Raw genomic sequence first — 27,617 nt, 5'->3', positions numbered from 1 at the left:
TCTGTGCAAGCACACATGTTTAGCTTCAACTTTTCTCATGCTTGCCTTCCATGACACCCTCATGCAGTTTCTCAAACAGATAAGACTATTTGTTATATCCAGGCCACCACTTCTTTTGCTTAGCATTACTTTCCATTCGTAACATTTGTTCATCTGGTAATACCAAATTACCATTCCTTACTCCCTACTAGTCCACACTTACAGATCTGGCTTCAATATCACCAGCATTACCGCCTCCAAGACATTCCAAATGCCTACTTCTAAACCCCCTATCAGATGGAACTGTTTGCCTCCCCACACTTTGTGCCTTTACTATGGCAATAGTAATAGTGGGGATAATAGTTAATATTTACTGACCATGTCCAATGTTATATGCCAGGTATTGTGCAAAGTGCTTTACGTGTCATCTGAATGTCACTATAAACTCTACAATCATCTGAGTTATGAGGAATAATTATCAATCTCCATTTCACAGGTAAGGAGACTCAAGTTTAGAAAAATTATCATTAATATACTTGATCAAGTTCTACAAGCAATACATGGCAAAATTTTACGTTCTTATGTACTTAAACACAAAAGCATATGCACTTAACCTCTCTACCACGGGTGCGAGGCTGGTAGCCTACGTCAGGAAAGCAAGGACTATAAGGGCATACTCAATATATAGTAAGCATTTTTAAAAGGGAGAGGAGAGTGGAAAAGAAGAGAATGGAGAAGAGGAACAATTCTGGATTACAAATAAAATACATCTAAGGACTGGTGTTGAGCAATAGATACTGGCTTGAGACTTTTTGTTTCACACTATACTCAATTTCCAACTTTTTGCTTGTCACAAAACCCATATTAGAATAACTTATTGGGACAGTAGTGCCTATATCACTCTTGCTGTTCATGAATGAAGAAAGATAACTACTTCTCAAACCTATCCACAAACCGTGCTTCCTAGACAACAAGGTAAAGGGATGTGGCCCAAGACAATGGAAGGAAGGAACAGAAATGATCCATAGAAGGAGAAGGAAAGAGGCATAATTTCTCCCTCAATCTAGAAGTAGGAGGATAGTGAATTTTCAGGTTTTTCAGGGACCTCACAAATGGCTACAGTTCTGATAAAGGGGTAGGGATATAAATATCAGGAAAACCGGTCACCAGACAGATATGCCTTTGTACCAAGATCATCATAAACAATATCTTTCAGCAATTGTGACTGTCTAACAACTACAGACTTCTCAAATTTTCTGTACTGGATGGATGGTGTTGTACTAGTTTTCTATTGCCACTGTAATAAATTACTGCAAAATTGGTGGCATAAAACAACATGGATTTATCTTAAACTTCTGGAGCTCTGAAGTTTGAAATGGATTTGATAGTTTGGGTGTCAGTAGGGCCAAACACATTCCTGAAGTCTCTAGAGAAGAATCTGCATCCTTACATTTTCCAGCTTTCCAGAGGCTTTCCACATTCCTTGGCTCATGGCCCATCATCCATTTTCAAAACTAGAAATGTCAGGCTAAAATCTCTTCATGCTGCTTATCATTCTGTTTATCTTGATTTTGCCTCCTTCTCCATTTTTTTGAAGATTTATTTTATTTATTGGAAAAGCAGAATAAGAGAGAGAGAGAGAGAGAGAGAGAGAGAGAGAGAGAGATTCCATTCATTGGTTCATTGGTTCATTCCCCAAATGGCCGCAATGGCCAAGGCTGGACCAGGCCAAAGCCAGGAGACAAGGAGCTTCTTCTGGGTATCCTGCTGCTTTTCCAGTCACATTAGCAGAGAGATGGATCTGAAGTGCAGCATCAAGGACTCGAACCAGCGCCCATATGGAATGCTGGCATTGCAAGCAGTGGCTTAACCCCTTATATTCCACCACAACGCTGGCCCTACCTTCTTCCAACTTTAAGGATCTTTGTGATTACAATGAGCAAACCCAGGTGACCAAGATAATCTTCCTATCTTAAGGTAAGAAGGACTTGGGAAAGCACTAGAAGATGGCCCAAGTCCTTGGGACCCTGCCCTCGCATGGGAGACCCGGAAGAAGCTCCTGGCTCCTGGCTTTGGATTGGCGCAGCTCTGGCGGTTGCAACCAATTGGGGAGTGAACCAGCTGATGGAAGACCTCTCTCTCTGCCTCTCCTTCTCTCTCTATCTCTGACTTTCAAATAAATAAATATATTAAAAAATGTAACCAGGACAATTATCAGCTGATTACAAAGGTCAGCTGATTATCAACTTTAATTACATATATAACCTTAATTACTCTTTGCCATGTAGTGCAACATAGTTACTGATTCTAGAGATTAGGATAAGATTATCTTTGGGAGAGCCATTCTGCATACAATAACTAGTGATGCCCATAGACCATTTTGAATCAAGGACTATTTTAGATTACATATAAGAGTACCCTACTAGGTATGTTTTCATATATGAATCTTTTTAATTTACAAAATAAATAAATGATGGGAGAAAATATATACATACCACATCTACAGTACTTATTTTGTTTCTCTGTATAGATCAGTCCCCAACTCTCCATCATGAGCTTGTGAGTGAAGAACATGTCCCTTATTGATTTTTGTTTCCTCGGCACCTAGCACCAGACCTGGCACATTGTAGAGACTTATTAATGTTTGTCACGGTAATAAATAAAAGAAAAGTGCTTCTTCTGTAAAAGAACATTGTAGATTTGTATTTGTAACTGAGTTCAGAGCTGTACATATCTCGAAAAATGAATCTAGTGCTAAAAAATGGGGGGAAAAAGCTGAACATACACTATTTAAAAAACCCATTTAAAATACATGTCACAGGCATTTTTTTATTATTTCTAAATTGGGTCATTCATCAGTGGAGTACATAGCAAAAGAAAGAGAACTGCTCCCCTAAACCATATGAATTCTTACTTATACTTCATTTTGAATCAATAAGGGCAAAGTCACTTCTAAAATATTATGATTCATGAACTTCATTTACTGCTCCTTCTTTTGGTTTGATCAGAATAACCATCTTTATATAGTACTTGAATTGTTTATATTTTATTGCATTGCCACATCTCATTATTATGTATTAAACGCTATTATTTATGGCCACTACTTAATCTGATGTGAGACAGAAAAATTATTGAAGGCTTGGCACCTCAGGAATAGGCATTTTTATAGGGATGAAGGACTGGCTAGGAAGAGTCAATGGTCCTTCAGCTGCCCCCCAGATCATTAACTCCAAGTGGTTATTTGCTCCCAGGCACTGTCCTGTGCCCAGGTTATTATTGCTGTGATATGTAGATGAAGGAGAGTATATTTTAAATGCTTTAATATGAGTCAATGCTCATGAAGGGTGCCAGATTGAAAGCATTGGAGTCTGAAGTCATTGGGTTATGCACTTGGCTGGTTCTAATGTACAGAGGGATGCTTGACCTTGAATGACCACCCTGCAAGAGGCAGAAAAAAGTAGTTTCCTGAACATCAAGAGTCTGACAGGGGAGCAGCATGGCAGCATCTCAAAGTTAAGCATTTTTATTAAGGAGGGCAACTTGAGGCTACTAACTAAACTTCTACTTGAATCTGTTTAGTGTAATGCCAGCACTGGTGTGTGCTGGGTGGGTGAGTCAGGGGTACTGGTGTTAGGATGCACACTGGCTTTAAGCCAAAGAAAAATAAATGTTCTATTAACAACTGACTAAATCATGTAAACAAGCAGCAATCATTTTATTTTATTTTATTTTGACAGGCAGAGTGGACAGTGAGAGAGAAACAGAGAGAAAGGTCTTCCTTTTCCGTTGGTTCACCCCCCCCAATAGCCGCTGTGGCCAGCATGCTGCGGCCGGCGCACCACACTGATCTGAAGCCAGGAGCCAGGTGCCTCTCTTGGTCTCCCATGCGGGTGCAGGGCCTAAGGACTTGGGCCATCCTCCACTGCCCTCCTGGGTCACAACAGAGAGCTGGACTGGAAGAGGAGCAACCGGGACAGAATCCGGCGCCCCGAGCGGGACTAGAACCCTGGGTGCCAGCGCCACAGGCGGAGGATTAGCCTATTGAGCCGCAGCGCCGGCCGCAGCAATCATTTTAACAACTAGTGAGTCTTTCAGTTTAATCATCAATCCTGATTCTATATTGAATTCTTGAGAAGAGTTTTTAACTTTCAAAAACCCATAGAATGCTTGAGTAGGAACAAAGTTAAAACTATCCACTAAGATTTTTTATTAACGATATGAAAAAACCAGAGAGAAGTGACCTGAGGAGGAACATATTACTAATACAAGACTGGGTATAGAGCCTAGGCTTTTAGATTAACAGACAAGGGTTTTTCTACTATGCCGCGTTGTCCCTCTAAAGTAGGAAAACTTGCTACTTTTTGATTTTTTTAAATATTTAGTATCAATTTTTTATGTGTGCCTTTTGGGTGCCTATTAGGCAGTTTTTCCCCTCTACTCAATTCTATTCATTCACATTTGCTTAGTAAGACTAAAGTTTTTCACACATTTAAACTTTCTTAGTATGAAAAACATCTTTAAGTTAATATCACACAATTTGCAGATGTCCAATTCCCAAATTAAGAAAATTATTTTCACAAATGACACAATATGTGACAATCTTGACTTCCTTCCTCAGTAAGTTTATTTTTTTAATCTTCCATTTTATTTTATGGTCTTACTTGTTTTTCCTATAGAGATCTGAACATTTTTGCAATGTCATTTACTCATAAACGGTAACTTTGGAAGAATGACAAATAGAAATACTTTTCGTATCATAAAAATTGACACATTCATTTGAAATTCCCAGTACAGACTAATATCAATTAATTGTAACCCTTAATGAAACCCTTAATGAGGTATTTTTATTGTATTTTTCAAAGGGCAATGCAAATATCTAAGATTTGGGGAATTTCTTTAGATATGTGCTTCCTTTTTTATGTACTATAAAGAAAGCATAAAGTGATGCCAAAGACTTACCATAAATTTACATCATCCTTTTGACTTTTTTACAACTTGGAATGAGAATACATATTTGAGTAATGATGTATATCACTGACAGATATAGGTACAAAAGGAAAAATCAATGCTTTCTGTTCTCTAGTTACTAAAAACTGAACACTGACTGATATTTTAATAAGAATTGAGGCCAGTAAAGGAGATTCCCTAACTTGCTACATTTTCTCATATATTCTAACAGTGGACTGACTATAGAAGTAAATACCTGTCGATATTCCTGCTGAATTCTATCTACATCGGCACATTTACCAGCATAAAAGGCACAATAACTTTCACCTGGAAGTTGCTCAGTGTCATGGTTTGGAAAATAGCTTGGGTGTCCCCCAGAGACCTATATGTTGGAAGATTTGCCCCTACAGTATCCTTAATGGATTAAGGATAGAAATTAATCTACTTACAATATCTGAAGACAGGACCTTGGAAAGTGATTCAATTGGATTGGGTTGTTAAGGTGGAGGCTTTATGATCAAATCATGGTGGTTTTATTAGAAGAGACACATAGGCATAGAAAACAAGCATGCTTCCTGTCTCTGCTTCTTGTTTTGCTATGTGGTCCTTATTCTGCCCACATTTCACTATCCATTGCCTTTATCAGATGCCAGACCAATGGGTCACCCAATCTTGGACTGTGAGCTAAAATAAACCATGAGCCGAAATAAATCTTCTTACCTCAAAAGTGGCTCATCACAGGTATTTTAGCAGTAGTAGTGAAAAGTTGACTACTACATTCAAGAACTATTTATTGGGCATACAGATGAATAGATGAAAGAAAGAAGAATGGAAAGCTATAAACAAATGCAATACCAACTCAATACAAATATTTGATCTAAGACTTTCCTAAAGTTTCAAAACATTCATATGAGGAAGTAAATATTTACTTTGACAGTAAAAATTTCTGAGTGGAAATAATGTGCCATTTATATGAAGAAATGATATCTTTTTTATGGTTGCTAAGAAGTACTACATAGCTTTGCAAATATCCTCATTGCTGCCATTCCTTTGTACTTCTGCAGATGTTCCCATTAGTCAAGGAGTCTTCTGGTTTTAGTAGGTGTATGTGGAAAAGGTCACAGTATTACTCATGCATGTAGGGACAGCCTGCATATATGGTTTCTCTAAGGCTCTCCAATAGTTATGGGGTAAAGACACAAGCTTATCTATATAATGTACAAATAGACTTTAAAAAGTTTGAAACAATACTTTTGATTTACATAGCACTCAACTAGTTATATTATTGGAACAGTCTGTTCTTTTCACAGTATGTAGACATGTGTTCAATTTCCAAAAGAAATTTCAGTGTAGAATGCACATACCTTGATAGATCCAGAAGTTATGGGAATCAAAAAGGAGACAGCTGAATAAAGCTCACCCTTGTAATTCCTGTGAACAAATTAGGTCAAATTATCCTTCAAATATATGTACAAGCCCAAGCCACTCCTATGAGATAAAAAATAAGATAATGTGGGGTGGGGATGGGATTTGTAAATATAAGACAATTCATTTTGCAATTCACGAGGGGTAAGAGGTTTTGTTTTTTTTTTTAAAGGATCTCAATGAAGATTCAAATAATTTTATGAACTATGTTGCTAATATAAAATTTATTTTCTATGAGTTATTTTCTTATTTGAAAGGCAGAGTAACAGAGAGAGAGGGAGAGACAGAGAAAGAGACAGTTTCCATCTGCTGGTTCACTCCCCAAATGCAGGCAACAGCCAGGGATGGACCAGGCTAATGGCAGGAGATAGAAACTCCATCCAGGTCTCTCAAGTGGGTGGCAGAAACCCAAGTACTTGGGCCATCATTGGCTGCCTCTCAGGGTCATTAACAGGAATCTGGATTGGAAACACGGAGTAGCTAGGACTCGAACCAGTCACTCTGTTACGGGATGTGGGTGTCTCAAGCAGCAGCTTAATACACTTACCACAATGCCCAAGAATTTAGTAATTATAGAAGAGTTTACCTGAGGGAATATGGAATTCTCAATACTCCACAAAGACTTTCCAGTCTAATACTGTATTCATTCAACATACTACTCATTTAGAGATGAAACACCTACAATTTCAAGTTTTCACCAGTGTAAGCAATTCACAGTAATTGCAATTTCAAATAAGATAGTCCTTTACAGTTTACAGAAAACTTTCATACACACATTGATTTAGTTCTCAAAACATCTTTGTTCTAAGATCCAAGAAAGTGAGATTCAAAGAGGCTAAATGGTTAGCACAGTAACATATATGATTAGTGGCAAAGTCAGGATTAGAATCTATGTCCTCTCATTTTTGATTCAATCTTTCCTCCAGTGTTGTACATGGAATTCTTTATTCAGTAGTTGAAAAATAACTGAAAAATATCTTCCAGAGCCATGCTTGGTTATAGGGCAGGAACTGTGCCATTATATACTGATCTCCACTAATTTTCTCCATCTGAGATATAAACTTCTCCCTGTGATTAATATACAGCTCAATATAAAGTCACATGGATATTTAGGCCGGCGCCGTGGCTTAACAGGCTAATCCTCCGCCTTGCAGCGCCGGCACACAGGGTTCTAGTCCTAGTTGGGGCGCCGGATTCTACCCCGGTTGGCCCTCTTCCTGGCCAGCTCTCTGCTATGGCCCGGGAAGGCAGTGGAGGATGGCCCAAGGCCTTGGGCCCTGCACCCGCATGGGAGACCAGGAGAAGCACCTGGCTCCTGGCTTCGGATCAGTGAGATGCGCCAGCCACAGCGGCCATTGGAGGGTGAACCAACGGCAAAAAGGAAGACCTTTTTCTCTGTCTCTCTCTCTCACTATCCACTCTGCCTGTCCAAAAAAAAAAGTCACATGGATATTTAATATATGAGTTTTACAAAAATCCTTGAACTGTAATGTAAATTGGTACAATCTTTATGGAGGACAACATGCCAGTAGGTACCAGAACTCTTAAAAATATGCACACCCTTTGATCTAGTAATTCTACATATATATACTTAATGAAGAAATTATCAGAAATGTATACAAATGAGCATGTACAATTTTTTCATGGTTATTATGATAATAAATATTGTAAATTTTCTAAATATTCAAAGTTGAAGTCTGGTTAAATAAATCAAGGGACAACCATATGATTATTAAACAGCCATTAAGTATGATATGGGAACAATTAGGAAATGTTAATTGTCATACATATCATATAATTTCCACCTAAGGATTTAATTTGCTACTACAAGTTATACCCTGGAAGAGTAAGGAGAAGGTGGACTATAAATTTCTCTTTACAAACACTCTGTGTGTGTGTGTGTGTGTGTGTATAAAACGTGTTCTATTGACATAGAAATATGTTTGCAAAAATGTTAATAAATGAAAGAAGCACTTTGTAAAGTAATTACAATGTGAGTTCCACTTAGAAAAAATATGTGTATGTAAAATATGTATGATTTTATTCTGGGCATGTGTATTTTCTGAGTTTTCTATAATTAACATAATTACTTATACATATAAATAAAATTATATGTTTTAAGTAAAATTATATGTTTTAAGTTAAAGCAAAAGAAAATGGAAAAATAAAACTAAATTTTAATATTTCAATATGTTATGATTGACAAATAACCTTATAACTCTCTTTATCAATTATATAACCCCCAAACCTATTAATTTTATATTTGAAGAGAAACTTCAGTAGTAAGAGCAAACACTTTAAAATAGCTACTATAAATCAAGACAAAAGACAACAATGTACTTTTTAAAATGCATGTTAATAACATCATTGTCACCCTTGACAAAGATCAACAAGGTGACCTTGTAATGATAATAGAGTATCATATTATTACAAATGATCTTCATATCCAATGCACTATTTATAAATCATTCATATTAGACTGAAGTGGTGCTCTTGATTAGTTGCAATCTAATTGCCCAATGTGCATTTTTCATCAATGTTAATGTTGCTCGAAAAAGACATAGTTCTGCTCAAGTGTTCATATAGCTCCATAACAGTGCTAAGTTAGATCTTTCAAGGGAAGACATTTCAGAAAGTAGTTAGATCCAGACTACAAAAAAAATTTCTGGCTCTTGTACCACATATACCAGAGAAATTCTGTAAAAATTGGCTTCATACCCACCAGGCTGATTCTGCAAGCAAGCTAGCGAAGAATGCTTTAAAAAATAAACTGCCAGATATATGTAGCATTTTGCCTTGGTGAGATATACAGAAGACTGGGAAGCAAAAGGACTTAAAATGATATAGCTCTTCTCTGCTCACTTCTCAATTGCCTTCAAGCTGGAGCCTTTAAGAGTGTATCACTCCATTTATGATTAGAGGAGGCCAGTTCATACATTGATCTATATCAGATACCTTAGGTTACTTGCCATCACTTATCAGTTCCCAACATGTACAACTTCCCTCACCCTTTACCTCTTTATTCCACTCAAGAGTACATTTTCAAAATAGAAAATACTGACTCTTAATACAGCATGTGGATTAACTATTCTCTAAGTAAAAGAAATTAGAATGTTTGACAAGACCACTATTGGACTCAACGAAGTAATACATACTAGAGGCAAAAACATCAGGAGTGACAAATGTTAGAAATGAGCTCACAGGGGCTGACATTCTGGCGTAGTGAGCAAAACTACCACGTGCAGTATGGGACATCCCATATGGGCGACGGTTCGAGACCTGGCTACTCCACTTCCAATCCAGCTCCCTGCTAATACGCCTGGGAAAGCAGCAGAAGATGCCCCACGTGCCTGGGCCCCTGCACCCATATTGGAGACCCAGAAGAAGCTCCTAGCTCCTGGCTTTGGACAAGCCCAGCTCTGGCCATTTGTGGCCATTTGGGCAGTGAACCAACAGGTGGAAGCTTGCTCTCGTTCTCTCTCTCTTTCTCTCTCTGTAACTCTGTCTTCCAAATAAGTAAATAAATCTTTAAAAATATAAGCTAACAAAACTGACTATACGTTTTGGAGACAGGCAAAACTCTGCAGGCAGAATCCTAAATCCCAATCTCCACAGCTCATTAGGAGATCATCTGGCCTAGACTTTAATAAGTGCCACAATAAGTGCCACTGCATTTTGTTTGGTTCTACAGAGAGAATACTATTCTACCTCTTTCATTTATCAGCCTCTTATTTTTTCTAAAAAAGGATTAATTTTATTTACTTGAAAGGCAGAGTGACAGCGAAAGAGAGAGGGAGAGAGGGAAAGAGAGAGAGACCTTATATTCACTGGTTCACTCCCAAATGGCCTCAAGGGCATGGGCTAGGTCAGACCGAAACCAGGACTCCAGAACATCATCTGGGTTTCCCACATGGGTGGCAGGGGCCCAAGCATTTGAGCCTTGAACCATCTTCCACTGTCTTCTTAGGAACATTAGCAGGAAAGTAGATCAGAAGCAGAGCAGTCGGGACCAGAACTAATGCTCTGATATGGGATGCTGGTGTCACAAATAGCTGCTTATCCGACTGTGCCACAATACCAGCCCCAATTCTTAGCCTCCTAAAATGAAACTACTCACTAAGGAGATGAAGTTGGTAGTGAGCAGAAGGATCTAAGAGCGCAGTTCAAGATGTTGACATCAAACACACACACACACACATGAATATGCATATATACGTGAATGTGCATCTAAATGTGTATGGATATAAATCTTTCTCAAATAGATATTAGAAGTATAATCCCTACTGGCTTAAGATGCTTACATATTTTTCTGTTTTAAGTTAAGATTTATTTATTTATTTATTTGAAAGGCAGAGTTACAGAGAGAGAAAGGGAGAGATAGAGAGAGATATTCCATCCACCGGTTCACTCCCCAAATGGCCACAATGGCCGGAGCTGGGCCAGTCAGAAGCCAAGAGCCAGAAGCTTCTTCCGTGTCTCCTATGTGGGTGAAGGGGCCCAAGGACTTGGGCCATCCTCTGCTGTTTTTGTGAGCTGGATTGGAAGTGGAGCAGCCAGGACTTGAACCTGCACCCATATGTGATGCCAGCATTACAAGAGGCAACCTTACCCACTACACCACAGAGCCTGCCCCAACTTCTTTTTCAATAATTTCTTAATCATACACTGATTATAACACATGTATTAACACCATTTCTATTTTCAAGAGAACTTAGACTACATATAGGTCATGTTTTACTCACTAGTTTATCTTTACATTTTGCTACATATGCTTTGAAACCCCCTAATGCTGTTTTTCTAATGTAACATGTACTGAAAACCTTGTAGAAAATAATTGTTAATAACAGAGACAGTTTCCCTATTACAATCATCAGTACTCTTAAACAATTAATGCTGCAACACTCTATATTGTCACTTTCTTCCTCAGGGCCTAGAGAACTTCAAGGTTTACATTATTGGCTGCAGCTTCTTTTCTTTCTGGCAATATGGGCATTTCTAATGATGAGACCTGCCAAAAGTTGTCAATGCTATTTTTCTTCTTTTCCATTAGAGGTGACTGTGGCTGAATAGCCAAGTAATCTATAGTCTAACTTCACTTAATTGTCTTTACTACATGACATGAAGAAATATAGTGAGTAATCACTTCTGCTTTTCATGAGGCAAATTGCTACTGCTTTCTACAGCATTATGAAGAAGACTTAAGTTGCTTAATCTCCCTTGAACATCATGTTCAAATCCTGACTGAATAAATTCAGCATTCCTTAGTTCTCTAGTGAGTGAAGAATAGATTGGATAAGTGGATCTCAATTATTTTCCGTGTGTGGACCTCTTCAAAACAAAGCATTCAGAGAAGCGTGAGTCCCACTTACACTTGGCATATCCCTCTCCCTCCAGTGCCATCTCTCAAGGAGAGTGGGCTTATTCTCTTTGGTATTTATTACCAAAAGCTCGCTTCTAATATGGCCATATTTATTTTGTGTTTTCTATTTCCTCTTTGTTTTGTAAATATTTTTTGTCTGATAATTAAAGTTATAATCTTGGGGCAGGCACTGTGGCATAGCGGGTAAAGCCGCCACTTGCAGTGCCGGCATCCTTTATGGGCGCTGGTTCGAGTCCCAGCCATTCCACTTCCAATCCAGCTCTCTGTTATGGCCTGGGAAAGCAGTAGAAGATGGCCCAAGTCCTTGGGCACCTGCATCTGTGTGGGAGACCAAGAAGAAGCTGCTGGCTCCTGGCTTCGGATCAGCACAGCTCCCTCCATTATGGCCAATTAGGGAGTGAACCAACAGATGGAAGACTCTTTCTCTGCCTCTCCTTCTCTTTGTGTAACTCTGACTTTCAAATAAATAAATAAATTTTAAAAATAATAAAGTTATAAATATTATTATGGAAAATACAGAAAGTACAAAAGAAAAAAAATCACCTATTATCCACTTGTCTCACAGAGCATCGTTTTAACAATTTTGAGCATCTTTTCCAGTCTTTTCTTCCTTACATATTGAGTATATTTGTTTTCTATCCTGTTTCATCACTTAATAAACATTTGCTTTTTATCATAAAATATTTGTAAACATTATCAACCATCAAATGCTACATTGCCTATATGTAAAATAAATCACTTAACAATTCCCTTGTTAAACATTTGGGCTCCCTCACTTTTTCCACTGTTAAAAAATATTTAGTGAAAATCTTTGCAAAAGAAGCTTCTTCTGTACCTCATGTTGTTTGTATTGGGAAAAGGTCCAAAAGTACTTTAAGTACTGGGTCACTTGGTCTGAGTATTTTTAAGGCTTTTGCTGCAAACTGACAAACCTATACCTAACATTTCAAAATGTCCTAATCATTCATTCATTTATTCAAGCAATATTAAGCACCTCCTACTTATCAAGCACTGTGTTAAGCGATATGGATGCAGAGGTGAACAAAAAAGATACAAAGTGCATGCCCTCATGGAACTCATATCCTAGAAGAGATGAGAAATTAAAAATTAAAAGCATACATTATGATACAAAGTAGTGATGAGTAATATGAAGAAAACTAGAATAAGATAAAGGCTCAGAGAATTAAGGACAGTAGGACATGTTACATAGGACTGTGAAAGTAAGTCTATATGATGAAGGAATATTTGATCAAAGATCTGGAAAAAAAAAAGTAAGGTAGAAGTTTTGGAGAAGATTTATTTCAGGCAGAGGAAAAATCAAGTGCAAAGGCCCTAAGAGAAAAAAAATGCATGGCCTATTTAAGGAACACCACAGCTGGGTGTATGGTTAGTAGGTTATGAGCAAGGTCAGAAGGGGAGAATACTAAGACACAAAGCCCAGTAAGTAGGTACCAAATCAAGTAGAGCACTGTAGGCCATAGTAAAGATGTTTTTTAAGAACTTTAAAATTCTTAAGTGTGATGAGCATCCAGCTACTGGAAGGCAGAAAACATGCAAATTACATAGTCTTGTTTATGTTTTAAGAGGATCATCCTGATTGCTGGATTGAGAAAAACTACAGAGGGGTAAAAATGAAAATAAGGGAATCAGTTAGAAGGCTATTTTGGTAGTCCAGTTGAAAGATGGTGGTGGTTTAGTCTAAGATGTTAATGATGAAAGAGGAGAAAATGATTTAGAAAAAAGACCTAGTTTGAAGTTAGAATCAACAACATTTATTAGCCGATTGGGTATCAAGTGTTAAAAAAAGAGGAATCAAGAATGACTGGAAGGTTTGGAACTTGAATAATTTTGCTAAACACTATCTTACCAAAAAGACCTTGTGTTGATTGTTTCTAATTTGTGTGTGTGCATTTTGTATGACTTTTTTTTGTGGCAAGAACATATAACATGAGATCTACTCTCTTAAAGGCATATTATAGTATTGTGATTTATAGACACAGCACATCTCTGTAACTCACCTTGAGCAACTGAAACTTCATACCTATTGAATAAAACTTATTTTGATTACTGAAGGTTGAGCTTTTTGCCCACATTTATTGATCATTTCTATATCTTCTCTTGGGAATTATCGTTTCATGTCTTTGCCCAGATGGTATTTATAAAACCTTTTCCTCTTTCACCTTCTATCTCATTATTTGCTTGTTTGCCTCCTGCCTCTCTGATCTTATTCTGACTTTCTCTCTCAAAGGCTCTTCTTAACTCAGTAGTCTTTTAAGTAGTGTTCCTCAAGATTTTATCCTTGCTTTTTCTTCTTACTGTATATACCAGATTACTTCAAAAGTTCATGGAAAATGGAATTAAAAGGTCAATTTATTTTAGTGCAAAAATATTTTGAAATCTATGGATAGTTTTTTCATATTATGCATTTCCATGAACCTTTTGACAATTCCTTGTATTCTCACAAGATGAGCTCACCTATCTATCCCAAGACACCCAAATCTCTACCTCCAAACCTGATATTTAGATATATAATTTCCATCTATCACAATCCATAAGTCCAAAATTGACCTCATTATCCCCACACCCTCCATAAAAAATATAAATCTTTTCTTCTGTGTTCCTTGTTTTGCTTAATGACATTTCCTAGTTTCCCTAGCCAAAAGCCCCAAAGTCAACTCCTCCCTCTTCCTCACTCCCTAAGCGTAACCAGTTTCCAAGTCCCATTGAATCTACCTCATGAGTGACTCTTAAATTTGCCCCCATCCCCATGGTTACTGTCACTGATTTGGCCCACACCCTCTTAATTGATTTCATTGCTACTACTCTTAATCCACTTCAATCCATCCACCATGTGTATTTTATTCGAAAGGGAGAAAGAGAGAGGGAGGGAGAAGAAAATGGAAGGAAGGAGGGAGGGAGGGAGAGAGAGTGAGAGAGAAATCCCATCCACTGATTCATTCCCCAAGTACCCACAATACCTTGGGCTGGGCTAGATCTAGACCAGGAGTCAGGAACTCAATACAGGTCTCCCAGATGGGTGGCAGGAATCCAATTACTTCATGATGGAACAAAGACATAAGCCTCAGCCATTCTCACTCATTGCCCCAAAGATAGATAAACATCAGAATGTATTCTTTGCCCTTGAATCTCAATTGGATCTCACATCCTATTGTCTTTACATCCCATCCCCACATTCTTCCCCAGGTTCAAAGGCCCCATAGCCACAAGAAAAGGCCGGTTCTGAGGAATTCACCTCCACCTGCTGCCCCCTATTCCTATCCCCACCCCTAGTTCTCCTAAGATATAAAAAAGCCTGGTCCTGGGGTCAGGCCTCCTGCCACATGTTCCATCAGTGTGCAGGCTGGCAGTTGGTCACCCACCTCTGTGGATTTATGTTCTCTGAATAAATTTGGTCTGGCCATAGATTTGTATACTGCCTCCTCTCTGTTCTGTGCCTCTTTTCCTAACACTTCAGCTAGCACCTTCTGGCTTCCAGGATGCATATTAGCAGGAAGCTGCAATCAGAAAGGTGCCAGGACTCAAATACTGGTACTCACATATGGGATGCAGGTGTTCCAAGCAGTATCTTAACTGCTGCACCAAATTCCTGACCTACCATCCCCACCCAGTCCACCACACTAATATTATATTTTACATCTCAAAGTTAATCACACATTCCTCAATATAAAGTCCTTGTCTGGTTCAGTAGACTCTGCTAGAAAATAGTGCATTTCATGATTTTGCATAAAAACCACTATTTTCCATGATAACTCTCCATGCAGAAAGATATTAACACATTCATGCATTCCACAAGCATGTACTGTGTATCCCTGTCAGGTATATAGAAGTAAATAAAATGAGACAATATCTATGACTTCTGTTTCCCCAGATCCAAATAGAAAACAAAATAGTGCTATCTTGTTCCAGGTTGGTATTAACCATTGGTAATTTAGCCCTGTATCCTTTCACAATCCTTATGTCATGTAGAATATGATTGTTCATATTCTCTGAGTAAAAACTTCTAGCCGCTCTTTAAGAATGAATCCAAATGACCTATCCTTTACAAAACTATATCAACTTTTGGGTCTCCACAGCATTATAAATTATTCCTCTACTAAGTCATTTGTTAAATGATTTGAATATGCTTGTGTATCTGTCTCCTCCGCTAGATAGCAAGTTTGTTGAATGTATCCCCAGGTAAACAGGGGTATTCAAACTGGTTTGGTAAATGAGTGAATGAATGAAAGAATAATCAGATGAAGAATTTCCATCATGAGGATTGTACTATGTCCAATCTCACATAATACTGAAGTCTCTAGCCAAAGAAGATGCCACGAGACCTGGAAGTTTTTTGTGGAAAACCCTTGCGACTTTAAGACTCATGCAGAGAGCTCTTTGCAAATGTCTTTTTTTCTGTCTCTTCAACCACAGAGAAGTATCAAGTATTTTGCTAAATGTCTGGGACCAGTGCTCTCTCACTGTGTCTATTGCCATTTTACACATTTTCTTAAACATGATTTACATAAATGTATTGCTAAAAATTCCTCTCTTCCATGTTAAATTCACCAATAAACTATTTCCCTTCCACTGAATTCTAATTGTTTACATTAAAATTACCTCACTTTCACAAGTTGTCCAATGTTTCAGCAAGGCAATAACTCAAATAGAGGAAAAGAGCAAAACAATGAAAAAAGTAGCACCTCTGTGTTAACGCTTCATGGATTCCAAACCAAAAATAAGTGGTGTCACATGTAAGTGTTAAGATTTTATTAGACAAAACATGAAAGAGAAGTCACAAAGGCACTCTGTATGAATACATGCACAGAGTAAAACTATAATAAAGAATACCAATCCAGAAAATCAGGGTGTCATTTTAGCTTCTACCGAAGATACTTGCAAGAATGTATGAGCCAAAGACAATATAAAGAATTATATGTCACTTTATAGCTATAATTCCTTAGGAGCTACATAAAGAATTGGTCAGAATTGGACTAATAAAATGAGTCAGAACTCCCAATGCTTTGGTGACTGTTTCACATTTTATTTCCTTTATTGTAAGCCTGTATACCACCTCAACCCTTGGAAATTGTGTGTGTGTGTGTGTGTGTGTGTGTGAGAGAGAGAGAGAGAGAGAGAGAGAGAGGGAGGGAGGAAGAGAGAGAGAGAGAAATAATAGTGATTTTACTGATACTGAATCTTCTCAAGTCTAAGCAATAAGCATCAATTGGCCAATCAACTGCATAGCTTTCTCCCTTAGAGGTCACTAGATCTCATTAGCGAAATTAATACTACCTTCCCAAAAGGAGTTTCTTTATTTGACTTGCTTAGCAATTCTGTCAATGCTTCCCTACATTGCTTACAGGTTTAAACCTACAATGATTCACAGTCACAGAAACATGTTCATTTGAAGTTTAGCAAAAACAAATAGGTGACATATGTATCTATTTCTGTAAATAATGTTTATGAAATCCACATCAAAAATTTATATATACGTTTTAATTAATACTCATTTAGAAAAAAATTGTTCCACACACATATATACATAAACACATTTTGGGGGCTAGTTCATAGAGCAGCAGATCACATCAATATCACTCAAATGCTTGCAATTATGCAGAGCAGCTTTAAAAAAGAAAATCATTAATGGTAAAGGTGGGGGGGTTAATGCACAGAGTATAAATTCAAATTGTTGATCATAAACATTTTGTTGATAAGAGTTGAGTTAGCTAGGAACAGAGCCAACATTTCAGGTTTAGATGGCTTCCAGCCACTGTGTGGTTGTAGTATATTTATACACCTCTATATTTAAACGCAGGTGGTAATTAGCAAGATTGAGACACCTTTAATAAGGCATCATCATAGGTGCAAAGGATGTGTAGCATAAGATGAGTTCATTATCAATAACTTTCCTGAATTAATCATCTCTTAGGACATTTAATTTTAAATGTACCTGAAAAAACCTGGATTATTGAGATAGACCATCTGCAGTATTTTTTTCTAATTTCTCTGTACAACGGAAGGATTTTCTTAAAATGTGTGCATGCAGCTGGGGCACAGGGACTGCAATATCTAATAAACCAATTGTCCATCTAATCTGGCACCTTCTCTTTGACAGGTGTCTACACCAGATAGAGGCATTAAAGGTAATATACACAGTTAGAATCCACCAATTATGCAAAACCATGCAACTGGGAAATTTTCTCTTTAACCTTAGCCAGTGATCAGATTTTCCCTGAACTATGCAAACTAATAGCTGTGTACTTTTATTTTGGCCATCTTAAAACCTCTCATATATATCTAAAAATATAAACTGAGGGGCCGGCGCCTTGGCTCACTTTGTTAATCCTCCGCCTGTGGCGCCGGCATCCCATATGGGCACCAGGTTCTAGTCCCGGTTGCTCCTCTTCCAGTCCAGCTCTCTGCTGTGGCCCGGGAAGGCAGCGGAGGATGGCCCAAGTGCTTTGGTGCCCACACCCACATGGGAGACCAGGAAGAAGTACCTGGCTCCTGGCTTTGGATTGGTGTAGCTCTAGCCGTAGTGGCCATTTGGGGGGTGAACCAATGGAAGAAGACCTTTCTGTCTCTCTACCTCACTGTCTAACTCTATCTGTCCAATAAATAAAAATATATATAAACTGATACCAAACATTAAAATGAAAATGGATTTCCTTTAATATAAACATATAGGGATTATATTGCCAGTTACATCAGCATTCTGAACATATATAACACTTTTCATCTAAATAGACAAACAATTTTGGAGTAAATAGTAATTTCAAGAGGGAAACTAAGGCTAATAACTATAGAAATTGCAAAGACTCATTGATCAAATATTTGGAACCATTCAGATAGTTGAGTGACTTTTTTCACTGTGTATCCAAATGCCAAGCATTTGCTGAAAGGTTAGAGGAAATAACACAGGATGTAGATATTAGAAAATTTACATGTTCAAGGCCGGCGCCGAGGCTCAATAGGCACACCGGGTTCTAGTCCCGGTCCGGGCGCCAGATTCTGTCCCAGTTGCCCCTCTTCCAGGCCAACTCTCTGCTGTGGCTCGGGAGTGCAGTGGAGGATGGCCCAAGTGCTTGGGCCCTGCACCCCATGGGAGACCAGGAGAAGCACCTGGCTCCTGTCTTCGGATCAGCACGGTGTGCCGGCCGCTGCGCGCCGGCCGCAGTGGCCATTGAAGGGTGAACCAAGGGCAAAGGAAGACCTTTCTCTCTGTCTCTCTCTCTCACTGTCCACTCTGCCTGTCAAAAATAAATAAATAAATAAATAAATATTTTTAAAAAAGAAAATTTACATGTTCAAATTTGATGATTGACTTAATCTTTTGAGTTTAATCAGGTATGTGGTTGTCACAAAGATATAACTCAAGTAGCCAATAAATTAATAATATCTGAAATTCAACACTCAGCAACTGGCTTCTAATATCCCCAATATTTACAAAAATATAAACACTATTTTTAAAAACTATTAAATAACTATTTCATTTTATCATTAATTCTGTCTGGGATATTTATTTATTTATTTATTTAGAGAGGTAGAGTGGACAGTGAGAGAGAAACAGAGAGAAAGGTCTTCCTTTTTTTTTCCTTTGGTTCACCCCACAATGGCTGCCAAGGCCGGCGTGCTGTGGCCGGCGCACCGCGCCGATCCGAGGCCAGGAGCCAGATACTTCCTCCTGGTCTCCCATGTGGGTGCAGGGCCCAAGCACTTGGGCCATCCTCCACTGCACTCCCAGGCCACAGCAGAGAGCTGGACTGGAAGAGGAGGAACCAGGCAGAATCCGGCACCCCCACTGGGACTAGAACCCGGTGTGGGGTGCCACAGGCGGAGGATTAGCCTAGTGAGCAGTGGCACTGGCCAATATTTTTTATTTTTTAAATTCTATTCACTTTAAAACAGAAGAGTAGCTTCTGACACACACACCCCCAAACATACTAATATATAAAGGGACTTCAAAAAGTTCATGGAAAATCTTTATTAAAAGATTATTTTATTTTGCTGCAAAAAGAGTTTTAAAGTCCATGCCCAGTGTTTTGCTTGTTTTTCCCCATAATATGGATTTTCCACAAACTTTTTGAACACCCCATTATAAGCATGGATTTTAAAAATTTTGTACCAAAATAAGCTTATCTTCTAATTCCATTTTCCATAAGCTTTTTAAAGATTTTATTTATTTATTTCAGAGGCAGAGCTACAGACACAGAGAGGGAGAGACAGAGAGGTCTTCCATCCACTGGCCCACCCCCAAAGGGCCGCAAAGGGCTGAGCTGATCCGAAGCCAGAAGCCAGGAGTCTCCTGCAGGTCTCCCGTGTGGGGGCAGGGTCCTAAGACCTTGGGCCATCCCTCACTGCTTTTCCAGGCTATACCAAGGAGCTGGACCAGAAGAGAAGCAGCCAGAGAGGAACCAGCACCCACATGGGAACGCTAGCACTACACACAGAGGCCTAGCCACTATGTCACAGCGCCAGCCTCTTCATAAGCTTTAAAAAGTAATCCCATATGTGTGTGTGTGTGTGTGTGTTTTAATTCTTTTGTTCATTACCAGAATCATTTTGGGAACTTTGTTTTTCCTAGTAATAATGTGTTTATAGCTATGAATTCACAGAAAAATAAATGTTTTGTCAAGACCTTTAGTGTGTATTGCAAAAGATTTAACATAGATTGTAATTCATATCATGTTAGAGATAGTGATTCCAAAATTCAAATCATAAGTTGTAATCAGCCACAAAAATGTTAACAACAGAATATGAGAAATATTAAAGGCAATATCCTCATTGTTGACTACTTTTCAATAGACAACTTTGTCTACTAAAATTAAAATAATCAGTATGCTTTATGGTGATGGATAAAATGACTGTTTTAAAGATTTTAAGTAAATGTATTCAAATTCAGTTGGTCTCTGTAGTAAAAATGTGGGGCATAGATATTTTAATAAAATTGTTCTTCCTATTTTAAAAAGAAAAGTAACCAATTGTAGTGGAAAATTTAAGCATCATTTATAGTTTTACTATGAAGGCTAACTAGGGCTCTTCAAAGTCTACCAAATCATAATTTCAAAGAACATTTTTAATATCATAGCTATTATGAAGCTATTTTACAGCTGTGAATGTCCTAGTAAAACAAAAACACTTTGTAGAATACATAAATACCAACAAGAATGCACAAATGAAACTTCTATTTCTGTGATTATGTTAAAAGAACAGCTTGAGTAGGGACAAAGAAGGTTGCAGTAAGATTTTCAGAAAAATGACAAGAGATGGCACTGATTTTTGTTCTGCTTAATCATTTATTTCTAACAAATTCAATTCCCCAGCCTTTTACAGTTACTTTCAGGGACCAACAGACTGGCATGAAATTAAATTAACAAGCAGGTTCCCATCCTGAATTAGTGACTCCCAGCTGTCTGTCCCATCTAGTTTCCATGGCAGTAGAAGAATTGGTAGAAAATGAGGTAGAGGAAACTGTAAGAAGCCAACATACTATACCCTTTAAGGTGATTTCTTTAAACCAATGAATTAGTATAGGCAAGTGGAAGAGTAGAATTGAAGTTAAAGTTTTTAATTTTTTGGCTTGTTGAAAGAGCAGAGTGTTTCTGTTTTTGTAACTGGTGGATAATGTAAGCAGTATCACACATTTCATAGAAGGCTGTAGATTCAGGGTTGCATTTAATTCATTATAGATTAAACACAAGAGTGTTTAAGATATTATACATGCATTTGAAACTGTTTCATTTCATTTTTTCTTTCTAGTTTCTATTTCTACTTTCTTCCTATTTTGACATAAATATTAAGAGTCATCATCCTTTAAATGACTTCCAAACACTCAGAAATTAAGTAACACATTCTCTCAATCAATCAAATGTCAAAGCAGTAGGATGGTTGACAGAACTTTGCACATACTTATTTGGGTGTCACTTAGATACAGACATAAGTATCAAGAAAAACAAAGTTAATTTTGGCACAATCCTACAATAATCACAGATATGAAGACTCCAAGTTAGAGCTTCACAGGAAATGATCCCCTGGTATGAAAAGAGATTTCTAACACATTGTCATGTATCCATTTTCCAATTAATGTATCCACTCTTACAGTTAGAGTAGGGCAAACCCAGTATTTCAGAATCATTACATCACATTAAAAACATCATCCAAGAGGTAGTGGTTAGTTGGCACATAATACATGTTTCACCATATGCTATTGTTTACCTAAAGTGGAGGCTTGGACAGGAAGTACAATTTGGAATAATTTTTTAAGTTGTCAATTATCCAAGATTATACTTTCAAGTCTAGAAATGAGTCCTGAAGTTATATAAGAATTTAACGGGTTTCATTTATTATACTATCTCTACATATATCACTAGTTTTAAAATATTAGGGGTTGACATCAACTGTAAAATTATTTACTGTCTCCAATTAAAACTAGTTCACTTAAATTATACACAGAAATGTTACCACTGCAATTGACATAAATATTGTTTTATAATAATTTTCAGTTTACGTCATCTTATTCCAATTTCCTCAGCCGTAGTTTTCATGGGTTCCAAATGTGAGCAATTTTATTAGTCTTGCTAAGTTGTGCCACAGTGCACCTAGCAAACTACAAAATCTCTATACATTATATAAATTGTCATAATAGAACACAAAATACTGAAGACACACCTACGGTTGGACTATCCAGGTTGTTAAGAATAATCAAAAACTTTGTGAAGGTTTTTATAGCATTTATCTGCTCAAATTAAGCATGGTTCTAGCTGGTTCTGTTTCATATTTACTTTATGCTGTTTTTTAAAAAACTCATTGGAAAACATAAAATAATAGAAATAATAGATCAAGTCAGGATTGATATATTAATGTTATCCTACTAATTATATATAATTATTAAATTGGGTAAAAAATTACATTGTCACTTTCACAGAAAATAGTAATATTCATTCAAAAGTAGTCATCTAATCTAGTACTCAGAATTTGAGGATGATTTAAAGCTGTTATTGTATATTTGAACAACTCTGAAATTTGTGTTTTTAATTTTTATAATCAGTAGATACATTTACAGACATGGATATATGCTGTTAATCACTACAGCCAAATTCTGTATCTTACAATATTTTTCATCTGCCTGTAGTTTTGCTAGTAATCTTGTTCAAACCTTCCTTTCAAGTGGAAAGTTAAGGGGAATATTTTAAAAGTATGCACAGGTGATTATTTTTGAGGTTAAAATCCTCAGCAATTTAAGAAATATATATTTTTAATAAAATGATGCTACATGTTTTATATCAGATGCATGACATTCACATGAGATTACTTCCAGGTGGCTGTTACATGTGTCTCTATGCATGTATGTCTGTGCGAGAGGAAAACAAATATGAGTCCTATAAGAAAATTTGTTTTCACTAAAAAAAATCATTCATTGAGTTAGGTATTCAAAATGCTTAACCTTATTTTACCACCTTAAGTCTTTCATAAGTAAGCAAATAAATAAATAAATGCCTAACAATAACAACAATAATAATAAATTAACTTGTTGGGAAAGCCTAGGAAATTTATTACCTAATCTAAACCAAGCACTTAATAATTGTACTTAAATGTGAAACCCATGGGCTTTTGGGAAAACCAAGCTTCAAGCAAAAACTGCAGGAATTCTAAAATGCCTATCTCTAACACAGAATGTAAAAAAAAAAAATGTTAATTAAAACTACAATTCCTTGCCACGTCTAAGTTTTAGAGGCTGTCGTGGGAAATAAATTTCCCCTAAGCTTTCTGTTTTCAGAAGCAACATATCAAAAATATTTTGCAGTTCGACCATTTAAAATATATCATACAGAATAAACGGATGCTAGACTTTTCTGCTTCAGCAAGAATCTTTGTATTAAAGGCATCAGAGAGGTGCAATGACTATGAGGGAAACTACGATCATGTCAGTATTATTTACACACATGATAGCTGAACTGAAACACTGAGACCTTTAGAGTGTTCAGGCTTGGGGAGTAGGCCTTTGAATGAGATGATGGTTGCATATAATAGAATTTTACTTTTTAAATACATCTATATATTTGAATAGTTGAGATCTCACTTAATCACCCTTACAGCACAATGATTCTACGGAGCATTCTTTCCTCCAGCTCCCTTGTATATTTTGTTAAATGCCATGACTAATTCATAATTGGGACCTAGCTTAATGGTAAACATTACTTCATGCACACAAAAATACTTATTCTCTTTTTACTATTTGTCTGGCATTATGCTAAGGACTGAAGTCATTAGTTTTATTATGCAAATGCTAACATTTCTCCATAGAGTTGTTTTCCAGAAACACCTGTTTTCCCAAAACGTTCTGGTCAACAATCTGAAAACTTTTAAATCACATTCAGGGCATGGATTCATCTTAGAAATTACCTGCACTCCTTTTCAAATATATTTTGCAACTTCCTTTTATTACCATTAAAAGTTTCCAACATTACTTGGCATCTCTAAAAGCTTTCAAGTATTTTTTACCGCGTTGCAATAGTACATTATTTAACACATCACAAAAAAAGTCTTATGAACTTAGACATAAAAATGGCAAAGCTGGGATTAAGCTGTTCCAGTTATTTATTTGAAGGATCATATTATGCTTTATGAAAATGCATTTTTCCCCACCTTGCAGATATGAATAGCAAGGGGCGGGAGTAAGCAAGCAAGCAAAAGCTAGGTAATCAGGCTGCAGAAGTTAAAACTGTGGATCACTTTTTCATTTAAAAAGAAAAAGAAGAAGAAAACAAAGCATTTTCTTCTTAGGATGTACTCCTTCCTTCCTGGCAGTAACAAAGTACCCTCTGCTCCAGATCAGAAGATTTAGGACTAAGAAATGGACCAGGATATGTGAGTCAAAGGATATAATGGAGCAGGCATTTGCAATGTCTTCGTCAAACAGACTAAGAGCAGCAATTGATTCTCACAGTGCAACGTACCTGGCTTGTTAATTATTATCAAAGAACAACAATCTAAAATTCAAGTTAGCTGTCTTTGACCCTTACTTTCCACATTCGCGATCAATTAAATGTTAATCTAACAGTACTTATTACAGTCCACTGGGGTGTTTCGCTTCCTTTTGCTTTCTAAAACCGAATAGCTATTAATTTTCCTTCTGTGGTACTGGGAACTTCTTTTTGTATTTCTTCGGGCCACCTCGAATGTGCTTCCGGATTGGCATTCCAGGAAAAAATGGGAAAGTTCAGGGCGTCTCCTGACCAATTGTTTCATACTGAAGATGTAGAGGTTTTCTACCCATATTAGCATATTGCCTGTAGCAGTGGTGCTAAACCCGAAGCCGCCGAAGGCAAGTACGAGCTGCAAAGGAGCCCCCGCCCCCGCCCGTACCCTCCCAGCGGCGAAATAGATGTGGAGAGGATATCTACTAGTGGAGTGAGATCGTCTGTCTCCGCAATTGTAAACAACCGACTGCACTGGTCCGCCAAAATGTTTAAATACATCCCTGCTTGCAAACAGATCCACTCACCAAGTAGCGCTAAACAGTCTCCCCTTCTCCACCTCTAGGCAAAGCATCCTAAACCTGAATTGGCAATCTGCCCGTTGTGGAGTAGAAAAAAAGTGAGGTTACATTTCTCCGGCCGTGCCTAGCGGGTGACTGACGCACGGCAGGTGTGCTGACCATGGCTGGATCTCGGAACCAAGTGTCGGGATAAAATGCGAAAGCACACAAATCGGCGCAGTTGGGCGCGTGGTTAAAGCCAACACCGACGGCTTCTGGAGCACGGACTGTTCGTAATGACTCTCTTTTGACCAAGATTGGAGTGTAGGGAGGGCACATCCAGGGTGGGCCTCGACGACTTAGGTAAGGAGGTGAGTTCCTCCCCCACCTCAACTTGGGCTCTCTGAGTGAGCTTCATATAGGAAATCGGAAGCAAACAGGTACTAAACTACGTCCTAGTCCCTGTGCATTTTGTCTTATAAAGCAGGAGCCAAACCCAGAGCTCCCGGGTGGACGCTCCAGGTAGGTAGAAGGGATGCGAACGGAGAGGTGCTCCCTTCTCCTTTTCAGTAAGGAGCCCCCACCCCCAACCCCAGCATCCAGGTCCACTTGTTAGAGCGTCCGGTCTGCGCAAGAGCCGAGAAAAGGGGCCCCCTCTCAGAACTGGAGGAGTTGGTTGGCAAAAGTGCCGCCTGAGAAGCTCAGCAAACCCTCGAAGGGCAGCGCCCCCAGGGTCCACTGGAAGCTTGAACTGCGAACGAGGCCGAACTCCTATCTCCCCCGGGTGGTCCAAAGCTCCAGGGCCGGCGGAGATCGCAAGAAAAGGGTTGCAGTGGTTCTGCCACCTCCGGCAAGAGTCCCAGAGCGGGCGCAACCAGCCGCACATAGCAGGGAGCAGACATCCGCCGCCCGCAGCCTCGGGGCGAAGTTCGCCCCGAGACTTGGGGTGGAAGGTGGAGGGTTGGCGGGCGGGAGAGAAAGGAGAAGGAGGTGGGAGGCGTGAGAAACACACCTACCTAGTCCAGGCGCAAGTTTCGGTAGTGTCCCCAGGTGCGGTCCCCCGCCCCCTCGCCAGGTGCTCAGCAATGCCGGGCGATGCCAGTGCCCGGGACTCCGGGCGTCTCGGCCGGTTCCTGCGGGAAACGACTGTAAATCCACATTACTGTTCGAGCTGCCGCTCGGGCCCCCGCATCGCTCTCCTCAGGCGGGCGGCGGCGGTGCTCTCAGCCAGTGTCCGCCGGGGGGCAAGAACCGAACCTGTCTATTACGGCACCGGCACCAGCGGACGACAGCTGGCAGGAGGGTGCTTGCGTCCGGGAACGTTTGTTTGTGCCAGAGTGGGGATACGTGTGTGTCTGTGAAAGAGAGAGAGTGTGTGCGTGTGTGAGAGAGCAGAAAGGGCGAGCTCAACCCCCGGGGCACTCGGAGGTGAACTCCGGACTGAGCCGGACCCCGCCGCGCTCCCGGGTGCGGGGCGTCTGCACGGCTGATGGCTGAGCTGATGTTGCCGTGGCCGCCGCCGCTGCGCTCTAAGGCTGGTCGCGGTGGTGCAAAAAATGTTTCTCCGCTACTCGAGACCAAAAAACCTGCCCTGTCTACTGAGCATGCCCGGTTTGACAGCTCCACAGCCGAGGTTTTTTTTTTTTTTTTTTTTTCTCCTCCCTTTTCCCCAAGACTCCAGGTTTTAGCCGCAGCTGAGACAGGGTGGGGGGAGGGAGGAGGCGGAGGAGGAAGAAGAGGAGGGCTGAAGGAGCAGGTAGCGGGTGCTGAGACAGGGAAGTGGCCACCAGAAAGATAAGGGTGTTAGAGGGTCGGAAAGAAAAAGCTGGGTATGGGTGGAGAGGAACATGGGTCAAGAAAATTTAGATTTCGTACCACAATGGGTAGGTTGCTGACCAGGAAACTCGCACCACCAGTTTTTAATATTTTCTCCCGAGCTACCGGTAGGGAGGGAGATTCGGGGAGTATGTGTCAAACCCAGGATCAATCTGGGACAGTGTTCGCTAGTCCTGACATACACAAACACGCCCGTGTACACACACACACACACACACCCTACACAGCAGCGCAAACAGTGCTTCGATGTGTAAAGAACGTTCGCCTCAGGACTGACTGAGAAAGAATGAGAAGTCTCTTGCCAGCACAAGTTTGGCGAAAAGAAAACAAAAACGAGGGGGAGAAATTGTTTGGGTTTCTCCTGTCTCTCCCGTCTCTGCCGCCTTCCAGAAAAGCCAAGCCCGTGAATGCAGGGCGTAAGCGACCGACAAGCTCTCGGGTGTCGGTTGGTGAGCGAGCACCGCCGACTGCCTCCCGCTGACAATATGACCCTGGCGCGCCAAGGCCGGCCGCACGCAGCCTCTTGGCGGCGCATCGGGTCAGCTACGACAACGTTCCCCCGGAGGGGGCCGG

General features: G+C 39.2%; 1 protein-coding gene across 1 annotated transcript in view; it reads right to left on the bottom strand.

The window, feature by feature from the left end:
• TENM1 (teneurin transmembrane protein 1) overlaps positions 1 to 26,255 on the bottom strand; it is an 893,298-nt gene extending 867,043 nt beyond the window's left edge. The window contains exons 1-2 of the mRNA XM_062183627.1: positions 26,225 to 26,255; positions 6,291 to 6,357 (exon numbers count right to left, since the gene is read on the bottom strand). The gene's annotated coding sequence lies outside the window, so the exon portion shown is untranslated. The remainder of the gene's footprint in view (positions 1 to 6,290; positions 6,358 to 26,224) is intronic.
• Positions 26,256 to 27,617: the final 1,362 nt, after the last annotated feature.

Source organism: Lepus europaeus, chromosome X (assembly GCF_033115175.1).
Source record: "Lepus europaeus isolate LE1 chromosome X, mLepTim1.pri, whole genome shotgun sequence".
Lineage (NCBI taxonomy): Eukaryota > Metazoa > Chordata > Mammalia > Lagomorpha > Leporidae > Lepus > Lepus europaeus.
Note: the sequence above shows the minus strand (reverse complement) of the source record. Positions and strands in the feature narration are given on the sequence as shown.